An 11,012-nucleotide genomic window follows, 5' to 3' on the forward strand; every position below is an offset into this window, starting at 1 on the left:
AGGGGGCCGCTAATGTTAGCCGGTCTGCTGGGGCCAGGGCTAATGTTAGCCGGTCTGCTGGGGCCAGGGCTAATGTTAGCTGGTCTGCTGGGGCCAGGGCTAACGTTAGCCAGTCTGCTGGGGCCAGGGCTAACGTTAGCCGGTCTGCTGGGGCCAGGGCTAATGTTAGCTGGTCTGCTGGGGCCAGGGCTAATGTTAGCTGGTCTGCTGGGGCCAGGGCTAACGTTAGCTGGTCTGCTGGGGCCAGGGCTAACGTTAGCTGGTCTGCTGGGGCCAGGGCTAATGTTAGCCGGTCTGCTGGGGCCAGGGCTAACGTTAGCTGGTCTGCTGGGGCCAGGGCTAACGTTAGCCGGTCTGCTGGGGCCAGGGCTAATGTTAGCCAGTCTGCTGGGGCCAGGGCTAACGTTAGCCAGTCTGCTGGGGCCAGGGCTATTGCCCTGGCTTCTGCAAAAACTGGGCGGAGCTAGACAGGTGAATGGGATGAACCATCAAGCAGGTCATCAGTGCCAAGATCGTGACAGAATCATGACTGCCTTTGCATTTTCATGAAGAATTTTCCCATTTTCCAAGTAAAGCTGCATATCTTTTGCATTGTGATCATTTTTTATCGGGTCAAGTGTTAACCCTTTCATTTGTTGACATGAGATTGATGTTTTTTCTGTAAAGTTTCCATTTTATAGGAAAGTGCTGTAGCCCATCTTTCTTCTTCCTGCTCGGATTCGGCATCTTGTTTTCACTTATGGTCTCACATGCATCAAACACAGCATCAGATGAGTTCATAAAACACTCCCAGCCAATGCTTTCCCTTTATGCAACATCCACAGCCTCACAAGGATTCAAACTCAAAGCGGCTTCCTGCAGACTGAAAAATCAAGCATGGCTGCACGCATAGCTACATGTTCAACACAAGCCCATTTGCGCTTTTTATTTTAAAGCGCAAATCAAACCTTGGTAATAACCTAAATGATGGTGGTTAAAATGACGGTCAATAGAAAATACAATGAACCCAACAAGCTGTGGGATGCAGCTACATCGGGTAAATAAAGCAAGACCACAAGTCCAAGCAACCCCTGAGGAGCAGAGAATCAGAACACCTGTGCAACCATAACAGGTCAACAGTCAATGGACCTTACAATGGGCAAATCTCCCAGAACTGTCATCACGGGGGAGTAATGGCGGCCGAGTGGTTAGAGCAGTGCGCTGTGCTCTGAGAAGGTTGCAAGTACGTGGTTCGTTCCCACAGACTGCCACTCTGGGTCCCTGAGCAAGACCCTTAACCCCTCCTTGCTCCCTGGGTGCCACACAATGGCAGCCCACTGCTTCCCAGGGTGATGGGTTAAATGCAGACAGGGAATTTTTCCAATGTTGGATCAACAAAGGTATTAATATTTCCATTTCTGAAACAGGTTCGCCTCTCCAACGTTTCTCATATCAACTCCACCAATAACTTTAATAACTGTCCGAGTCTCTTCTCCATCACTTTAGAAAGAAAAAGTCTTTTTATGCACCTTGTTCTCTGTCCTGTTCTGTCCTGTCCGTAGAGCCGTTTCACAGATGTTGGTCTGAGGCGAGCCTCCACTGGGCGCAGCTCCCAGGGTGGGTTATTGGGGTGAGAGGCTCAGTGCAGACCAAGATATCGGTGTTGTTTTCCCCAGAATTAGTCGCTGCTCAGAGGAAGGCAGATGGCTGCAGTGGCAGAGGGCAGGATGAAACAAAGGAAGAGTGTTTTTAGATGTTTCAAATGAATAGAAAATAAAACTAAAATCCCAACAGAGGATCACTACTTTAATTGTACTTTATTCTGATTTTTAAAACAACTCATTGATCGTTTCTGCACTGCCTGCTTTATTCACGCTGTGACTCCAAACATCTTTCCTCTTACGGTGAACAGAATTTATTTGGGCTTTAATTTGTCTCTGATTACTGATCAATGCAATTAGCAGATCATTGCTGCAGGACTTATTCTGACTTATGACAGAAAATGCTTTAGAACAGTCGTTAACTTCATGAAGAAATGTTCCTTTGAGTTACCCCAGCCTATTTGCATTTTCTCCCTCACCTTTGTCTGTGGCAACCTTTGTTATGCCTTTGGTTCCAACCGAGTGCCTGACCTGTGCAAATTCCTCTTCTCTTCATCAAAGGGTGATTTGACTGAACCAGGGGAGGCTCTTCTCTAATGGGAAAGGGTTCAAAGATAGTTTGACATCGTCACCAATTCCCTGTTTACCCAACTTGATTAGAGCAACATTATCGTTTTTATAACTGACAGTTTCTTTTTTTCAAATTCTACAGTTTAGTTTATGCAAAATGACAGACTTTTTTGATAATGGCTTTGTCCCATGTCGGAGATAAAATGTTGGGCAGGTTATCTTGTGTCTTTATTCCATGATGAACTCACAGCTTTCTGGGTGACACACAAAAGGCTGGATGTTGTTTTCTGCATGACAGCCAGACTTTCTCTTAACTGTTTTTCACCTTTATTAGAGAATAACTATCAGAGGTAATCAATAACAATAAAGAAAGTATGATCGAAATTTTCCATGTACCAAATAAGGACTAATGAAGGAACAGAGCAAGAGAGCTGGGGACAGTTCCATAGCTTTAGAAAAGATGCCTATATTTAATTTAGATTGTTTAGTCTTATTTATGATTGTTTATAACAGCTACTGCTGCTGTTGGTGAGACGTATCACGTTTACTCCCTGGTCTGATGGTGGCGCAGTGGTTAGCGCACCATGTATGGAGGCCTCAGACCTCCATGTGGCCAACCTGGGTTTGAATCCCACCTATGGTGCTTTGCCACATGTCTCACCCCCCGTCTGCCTCCTTTAGTGATAATGGGATGTGTAATAAGTGTAGTATTTTAGTAGCTTTGGAGGCGAGGGTGTCAGAGTTAGAATCCAGGCTTCAGGCTGTTGAACATCCAGGAGTTAAAGTAGGCCCCCCACGTAGCTGTCCTCCAAAAGTGCCTGAGCAGCCAGGCGATTGGGTAACTGTACGCAGAAAGCGTAGTCGTGGATCTCTGCCCACTGGTCACCACCAACCCGTTCACGTTTCTAACCGGTTTTCCCCACTCAGTTTGTAATTTTTTTCATAGATGAGGCTACTATGAGAAAAAGCAGAGAGAGCAGAACGTTAGAGATTGAACTAATAGATTCTGCAGAGTGGGAGAATAGAGATAGAATGAAGCAGAATGATGAAAAAGGGGTCCCTATGTCCTCCAGCAGTCTAAGCCTATAGCAGCAGAACTATAGAGATAGATCAGGATAACCTGAGCCACTCTAACTAGAAGCTTTATCAAAAAGGAAAGTTTTAAGCCTAGCCTTAAAAGTAGACAGGGTGTCTGCCTCACGGACTAAAACTGGTAGTTGGTTCCACAGGAGAGGAGCCTGAGAACTAAAAGATCTGCCTCCCATTCTACTTTTAGAAATTCTAGGAACCACTAGTAAACCTGCAGATTGAGAGCGAAGTGCTCTGTTAGGAACATAAGGAACAATCAGATCTCTGATATCAGATGGAGCTTGGCCATTTAAGGCTTTATATGTGAGAAGGAGGATTTTGTTAGTTGCATTTTTTGATAGGCTTAGACTGCTGGAGGACATAGGGACCCCTTTTTCATCATTCTGCTTCATTCTATCTCTATTCTCCCACTCTGCAGAATCTGTTAGTTCAATCTCTAACGTTCTGCTCTCTCTGCTTTTTCTCATAGTAGCTTCATCTGGTCTGTTCCTGTTTGGCTGTGACTCCATCCTGGAGAGAAATGAGCCTTCTCCTTAGATAGAACACTTTGAACCAATCTGCCTGTATGATCTGGTTGAATTGTTTCTATAAAGTGACCTGCGATGGCATGTGTAGGGAATTCAAGCTATAGAAATAAACTGAATAGAATTGAACTTCTGAAACTGAATGTAATTGAAGTAGCGCTTCTTTCTTACATGATATTCAAATCAAGGCTTTCCTCAGCTGAGGGCTGGGTCCGTTTTATCAGATTTGCTTCTGCTTATTTAAGGAGATTCTTCCTCACACACATCTCCACCCTCTCGTTGGTTGAGGTAAGACTGCTGCTGTTATTTCCTTCTTCTAACTTTTCAAAGGGGGGGAAGCAATTGTTCGTTTCATGCTCTGAATTGTTTCATTTTTAATACCCAACACTGCTAATGTGTCAGTTCAATGGCTGATGTTGGTTTATGAAATATAATCTACTTCACTGTCAGACAGTTTTGATCTCCTGTTAGTCAAATCTATTGAACATATTCAGGTTCATGCTCAACCTTATCCTAACTCATATTTTTCTGTTTCTAAAGAAATAACAGTTTGGTGAATCTTTCAGTTCTATGTCCTTGGAAAGAATGAAGAGTCCTTTTCTGGTTGTTGGGACACTTTTCCTGCTGTCCATCACTGGCGGGGAGGTAAACTCCTGTCAGACTAGAACTCCTCTATGAACATCTTCATCTTTTTTTAATAGAAGCAACATTAGCATTGTTCAACATGGAAAGGCTAACACTAAATATGTTCTTCCTCTTTTGTTTTCTTCTTCCAACAGAATTATGAATTCAGGGACATAATTGCTTTTCCCAAAGTTATGGGTTGTAAATGTAAGTCCATTACCTACAAGCACTATGCCATTTATGTAGGGAAGGAGGAATTTAAAGGAAAGAAAACTGATGAAGACATCTTTCACCTCACAGGTTCAGTATCTGTTTGTTTTAAAGCAGAGATGTATGCGTGCTGCAGGTCTTTCAACTCTTCTAAAACTCTTCTTCCTCATCAATTACAGGTCCAGTCCAGTCAGCTAAGAAATTAGCTGACTGTGACAACTACCTGGATAATATATGGAATGAAAAAATAGATCCAGCCCAAATTAAACAACGAATTGAGGAAATTCATAAAAACTGTCCGGCCAACGGAAAAAACGATAATTTCAATATTTTGAAGTCATCGGTTGGCAAATTATTGCAGACATTATTTTTCAAAATATTGAACTGGAAACCTTTATCACGCAACTGTGAGCACATTGCTACTTATATACGTTATGGAATAGAGCTGTCATTGCAGGTATGACATCACAAACAACACCTGATCCTCAGTGTGGGTAAATTATCAACTTAGCCTAAGTCTTATTAGAATTATCAATTATGATTATTACCTTCAAGTACAATGTGATTTAATAAGTCTAAAGATAAATGAACGTTCTGCAGAAATGTTTGCTTTTTAAAGCTTAATGGGTCAGATGGTAGTCTGGAAATGTAGTCATTCTATTTGATCGAATTTTGAGTAAGCCAGATCATTTGCTTGCTGTTGCTTTGCTCTGTTGCTGTTGCTTTCTGTCGCTTTGTTCTGTTGCTGTTGCTTTGCTCTGTTGCTGTTGCTTTGTTCTGTTGCTGTTGCTTTGCTCTGTTGCTGTTGCTTTGCTCTGTTGCTGTTGCTTTGTTCTGTTGCTGTTGCTTTGTTCTGTTGCTGTTGCTTTGTTCTGTTGCTGTTGCTTTGCTCTGTTGCTGTTGCTTTGTTCTGTTGCTGTTGCTTTCTGTTGCTTTGTTCTGTTGCTTTCTGTTGCTTTGTTCTGTTGCTGTTGCTCTCTGTTGCTTTGTTCTGTTGCTGTTGCTTTGCTCTGTTGCTGTTGCTTTGTTCTGTTGCTGTTGCTTTCTGTTGCTTTGTTCTGTTGCTTTCTGTTGCTTTGTTCTGTTGCTGTTGCTCTCTGTTGCTTTGTTCTGTTGCTGTTGCTTTGTTCTGTTGCTGTTGCTCTCTGTTGCTTTGCTCTGTTGCTGTTGCTTTGTTCTGTTGCTGTTGCTTTCTGTTGCTTTGTTCTGTTGCTGTTGCTTTCTGTTGCTTTGTTCTGTTGCTGTTGCTTTCTGTTGCTTTGTTCTGTTGCTGTTGCTTTCTGTTGCTTTGTTCTGTTGCTGTTGCTCTCTGTTGCTTTGTTCTGTTGCTGTTGCTTTGTTCTGTTGCTGTTGCTTTGCTCTGTTGCTGTTGCTTTGTTCTGTTGCTGTTGCTTTCTGTTGCTTTGTTCTGTTGCTGTTGCTTTCTGTTGCTTTGTTCTGTTGCTGTTGCTTTGCTCTGTTGCTGTTGCTTTCTGTTGCTTTGTTCTGTTGCTGTTGCTTTGTTCTGTTGCTGTTGCTTTCTGTTGCTTTGTTCTGTTGCTGTTGCTTTCAATTGCTTTGTTCTGTTGCTGTTGCTTTCTGTTGCTTTGTTCTGTTGCTGTTGCTTTCTGTTGCTTTGTTCTGTTGCTGTTTCTTTGCTCTGTTGCTGTTGCTTTGTTCTGTTGCTGTTGCTTTCTGTTGCTTTGTTCTGTTGCTGTTGCTTTCTGTTGCTTTGTTCTGTTGCTGTTGTTTTCTGTTGCTTTGTTCTGTTGCTGTTGCTTTGCTCTGTTGCTGTTGCTTTGCTCTGTTGCTGTTGCTTTGCTCTGTTGCTGTTGCTTTCTGTTGCTTTGGACTGTTGCTGTTGCTTTCTGTTGCTTTGTTCTGTTGCTGTTGCTTTGGTCTGTTGCTGTTGTTTTCTGTTGCTTTGTTCTGTTGCTGTTGCTTTGGTCTGTTGCTGTTGTTTTCTGTTGCTTTGTTCTGTTGCTGTTGCTTTGGTCTGTTGCTGTTGTTTTCTGTTGCTTTGTTCTGTTGCTGTTGCTTTGGTCTGTTGCTGTTGTTTTCTGTTGCTTTGTTCTGTTGCTGTTGCTTTGGTCTGTTGCTGTTGTTTTCTGTTGCTTTGTTCTGTTGCTCTTGCTTTGGTCTGCTGTTGCTTTTTTCTATTGCTGTTGCTTTGCTCTGTTGCTGTTGCTTTGTTCTGTTGCTGTTGCTTTCTGTTGCTTTGTTCTGTTGCTGTTGCTTTCTGTTGCTTTGTTCTGTTGCTGTTGCTTTCTGTTGCTTTGTTCTGTTGCTGTTGCTCTCTGTTGCTTTGTTCTGTTGCTGTTGCTCTCTGTTGCTTTGTTCTGTTGCTGTTGCTTTGTTCTGTTGCTGTTGCTTTGCTCTGTTGCTGTTGCTTTGTTCTGTTGCTGTTGCTTTCTGTTGCTTTGTTCTGTTGCTGTTGCTTTCTGTTGCTTTGTTCTGTTGCTGTTGCTTTGCTCTGTTGCTGTTGCTTTGCTCTGTTGCTGTTGCTTTCTGTTGCTTTGTTCTGTTGCTGTTGCTTTGTTCTGTTGCTGTTGCTTTCTGTTGCTTTGTTCTGTTGCTGTTGCTTTCTGTTGCTTTGTTCTGTTGCTGTTGCTTTCTGTTGCTTTGTTCTGTTGCTGTTGCTTTCTGTTGCTTTGTTCTGTTGCTGTTGCTTTGTTCTGTTGCTTTTGCTTTGCTCTGTTGCTGTTGCTTTGTTCTGTTGCTGTTGCTTTCTGTTGCTTTGTTCTGTTGCTGTTGCTTTCTGTTGCTTTGTTCTGTTGCTGTTGCTTTGCTCTGTTGCTGTTGCTTTGCTCTGTTGCTGTTGCTTTGCTCTGTTGCTGTTGCTTTCTGTTGCTTTGGACTGTTGCTGTTGCTTTGTTCTGTTGCTGTTGCTTTGGTCTGTTGCTGTTGTTTTCTGTTGCTTTGTTCTGTTGCTGTTGCTTTGGTCTGTTGCTGTTGTTTTCTGTTGCTTTGTTCTGTTGCTGTTGCTTTGGTCTGTTGCTGTTGTTTTCTGTTGCTTTGTTCTGTTGCTGTTGCTTTGGTCTGCTGTTGCTTTGTTCTGTTGCTGTTGCTTTGCTCTGTTGCTGTTGCTTTGTTCTGTTGCTGTTGCTTTCTGTTGCTTTGTTCTGTTGCTGTTGCTTTCTGTTGCTTTGTTCTGTTGCTGTTGCTCTCTGTTGCTTTGTTCTGTTGCTGTTTCTCTCTGTTGCTTTGTTCTGTTGCTGTTGCTTTGGTCTGTTGCTGTTGCTTTGCTCTGTTGCTGTTGCTTTGTTCTGTTGCTGTTGCTTTCTGTTGCTTTGTTCTGTTGCTGTTGCTTTCTGTTGCTTTGTTCTGTTGCTGTTGCTTTGCTCTGTTGCTGTTGCTTTGCTCTGTTGCTGTTGCTTTCTGTTGCTTTGTTCTGTTGCTGTTGCTTTGTTCTGTTGCTGTTGCTTTCTGTTGCTTTGTTCTGTTGCTGTTGCTTTCTGTTGCTTTGTTCTGTTGCTGTTGCTTTCTGTTGCTTTGTTCTGTTGCTGTTGCTTTGTTCTGTTGCTGTTGCTTTGCTCTGTTGCTGTTGCTTTGTTCTGTTGCTGTTGCTTTCTGTTGCTTTGTTCTGTTGCTGTTGCTTTGGTCTGTTGCTGTTGCTTTGCTCTGTTGCTGTTGCTTTGTTCTGTTGCTGTTGCTTTCTGTTGCTTTGTTCTGTTGCTGTTGCTTTCTGTTGCTTTGTTCTGTTGCTGTTGCTTTGCTCTGTTGCTGTTGCTTTGCTCTGTTGCTGTTGCTTTCTGTTGCTTTGTTCTGTTGCTGTTGCTTTGGTCTGTTGCTGTTGCTTTGCTCTGTTGCTGTTGCTTTGTTCTGTTGCTGTTGCTTTCTGTTGCTTTGTTCTGTTGCTGTTGCTTTCTGTTGCTTTGTTCTGTTGCTGTTGCTTTGTTCTGTTGCTGTTGCTTTCTGTTGCTTTGTTCTGTTGCTGTTGCTTTCTGTTGCTTTGTTCTGTTGCTGTTGCTTTCTGTTGCTTTGTTCTGTTGCTGTTGCTTTCTGTTGCTTTGTTCTGTTGCTGTTGCTTTGCTCTGTTGCTGTTGCTTTGCTCTGTTGCTGTTGCTTTCTGTTGCTTTGTTCTGTTGCTGTTGCTTTGGTCTGTTGCTGTTGTTTTCTGTTGCTTTGTTCTGTTGCTGTTGCTTTGGTCTGTTGCTGTTGTTTTCTGTTGCTTTGTTCTGTTGCTGTTGCTTTGGTCTGTTGCTGTTGTTTTCTGTTGCTTTGTTCTGTTGCTGTTGCTTTGGTCTGTTGCTGTTGTTTTCTGTTGCTTTGTTCTGTTGCTGTTGCTTTGGTCTGTTGCTGTTGTTTTCTGTTGCTTTGTTCTGTTGCTGTTGCTTTGCTCTGTTGCTGTTACTTTGGTCTGCTGAGGATGATCAGCAGGTCATTAAAGTGCAGCGCTGCATGCAGCACATAAAACCATTGCTAATCCTTTAATCTGACCATGATAGTTCTAATTAATAATCAGATAGCCAAAGATTAAAAGAAGATGTTTTATGAAATTAAACCAGGTGAAAGTAAAAGTTTTCCACTAGAGGAGTTCTGCAAAGAGCAGATTGACAGATGAAGTTTTTTTATCTTAAAAGCAAAATGTTTTTATATTTCTTTATCATTTTTGCTGTAATTCCTCCTCTAAGTGTGTCGCTCTGTTTAGAGTCTCTATACTCCAGTTACTGATTAATCTATTACTGAATTAGTTGATTTCAGTAACCGGTTGATTATTTCATCCCAGTGTAAGAGGATAACCTGTAATGGAAGTACTGTAATCCCTTGTGTTGTTCAGTATGATGTGTTGCTCAATGTAAAAATTGACCAATATGTTCAGATGTGTTATTTAGTTTTATAAATAACTTGCAGATGCTTTTGTTTTAACAGCGTGGTCAGTCCGTTGAAAACAAGGTCGAGAATCTGAAGATCAGTAAAGAAATGCTCAAAGAAATTAAAGAAAAACTTTGTGCCAAATCCTGTGAGGAGGTTTGCCCCCTAGACGCCGCCCCCAACGCTGGTTAAGAGTCTGAAAAGGAATTAATGATTTCCTTTGGAAGATGTCAGCGGATTCTTATCAATAAACGGCATGAAAAAATGAGTCAGTCCTTGTTTTTTTTAAACAGAAATGTTTCGCTGGAGTCGAATCAAGTTCTTGTGTTGAATAATTATTTAAAGAGGATATAACCTCAGTAAGAGCAGCTGAGTTGGTCAGCCAGTTGGCAGAAGCCGTCTTTAGGACTTGATGTGGTCTGGAACAGGTCCAGAGACGGGGAAACCAGTAACAGCGTCTGATTGAGGGAAAACCTCAAACACAGACTGATATTTATGAAAAACCTGTGGGCTGGTTCACCAGAGCTACTACAATCAGAACCTTTTCATCTCTGACACTACTAACCAGTTCAAAGGGTTGGAAAATGAAACAGTGGATATAAACCATCTATAGCTGAATTATTACGCTGTCATCTTCATATAAACTCTGGTTCAGCTGCCATTTTCCTTTCTCTTTATGTATTTTCATTTCTGCTTTTATTCAGAAGGAAGCCTGATCCATAGATCTGATCAAACTCACATGAGTCAGAGCCTGCAGATGGTGCAGTGGTTCCTCCTCTCCTGTCAGCCTAGTGCTGTAAAAAAATACTCACATTAGTTGGATTGTTTAAAGATGAAAAAGCCAAACAGCTTTGGTTGCAGTCTTAGTTAATGCATCATTAAAAAGAACAATAAAGAGCTTCTATGGTTTCTCTTTATCTGCTCACCTTTTCTCCTTCCTGGTCTTATCCTTATGGAACAGAAAATCAAATGGGGAGTTTTTTCACCTCCATGATAAAATGTGGTGTCCATATTGTCCATATTGTCCATATTGTCCATGGTGTCCATATTGTCCATCTTGTCCATGGTGTCCATATTGTCCATATTGTCCATGGTGTCCATATTGTCCATGGTGTCCATGGTGTCCTCTGAAATGATCTTCTCCATGCTGCAGCTGCAGCTCATGTCCTCCTGATGATCCACAGTCTGAACAGGGAGCATTTATCTTGGAAACTCAACAGATCCACTCTGATTTCCAGCCTGGGTGAGCTGCTGCCCCATCTGCAGATGGGGGCGGGGATCAACGGTGACTCCAGACTGGATCTTGGACGCCATCTTGTGGCGGAAACTGTTCAACCCATTCACAATCAGCAATGAAGCCTCTACAGTGTAGAGGCTTCATTGCTGATTGTGAATGGGTTGAACAGGCTGTGGCTGTAGAGTCTACAGCCACAGTTGTAGGTGAAAACAGCATCTCCTACACTTCAAAGAAAAGGGACAAAACTGTGAAAACACACAGAAATATAAAAATGATCAAATAACTATAAAAATCATTTAAAACAAAACTAAGGAATTTAAAGGATATATATATATTTTTTTACTTTGCTACAATAATTCTATTCAGTTTATTTCTATAGCTCCA

General features: G+C 42.1%; 3 long non-coding RNA genes across 3 annotated transcripts; 2 read left to right on the forward strand and 1 right to left on the reverse strand.

Moving 5' to 3' along the window:
• Positions 1–1,650: 1,650 nt before the first annotated feature.
• Positions 1,651–10,429, reverse strand: LOC119782950. Its single transcript, XR_005280733.1, has 3 exons — positions 10,318–10,429; positions 10,131–10,185; positions 1,651–1,686 (listed from the first exon to the last, which is right to left on the reverse strand). It is a non-coding gene; the product is annotated as an uncharacterized LOC119782950 (long non-coding RNA).
• LOC119782948 lies at positions 3,674–4,812 on the forward strand. The gene is made up of 4 exons (XR_005280731.1): positions 3,674–4,051; positions 4,304–4,408; positions 4,543–4,687; positions 4,777–4,812. It is a non-coding gene; the product is annotated as an uncharacterized LOC119782948 (long non-coding RNA).
• On the forward strand, positions 4,813–9,659 carry LOC119782949. Its single transcript, XR_005280732.1, has 2 exons — positions 4,813–5,054; positions 9,449–9,659. It is a non-coding gene; the product is annotated as an uncharacterized LOC119782949 (long non-coding RNA).
• Positions 10,430–11,012: the final 583 nt, after the last annotated feature.

This window comes from Cyprinodon tularosa, unplaced genomic scaffold, assembly GCF_016077235.1.
Source record: "Cyprinodon tularosa strain WSP-4 unplaced genomic scaffold, ASM1607723v1 ctg1990, whole genome shotgun sequence".
Classification (NCBI taxonomy): Eukaryota; Metazoa; Chordata; class Actinopteri; order Cyprinodontiformes; family Cyprinodontidae; genus Cyprinodon; species Cyprinodon tularosa.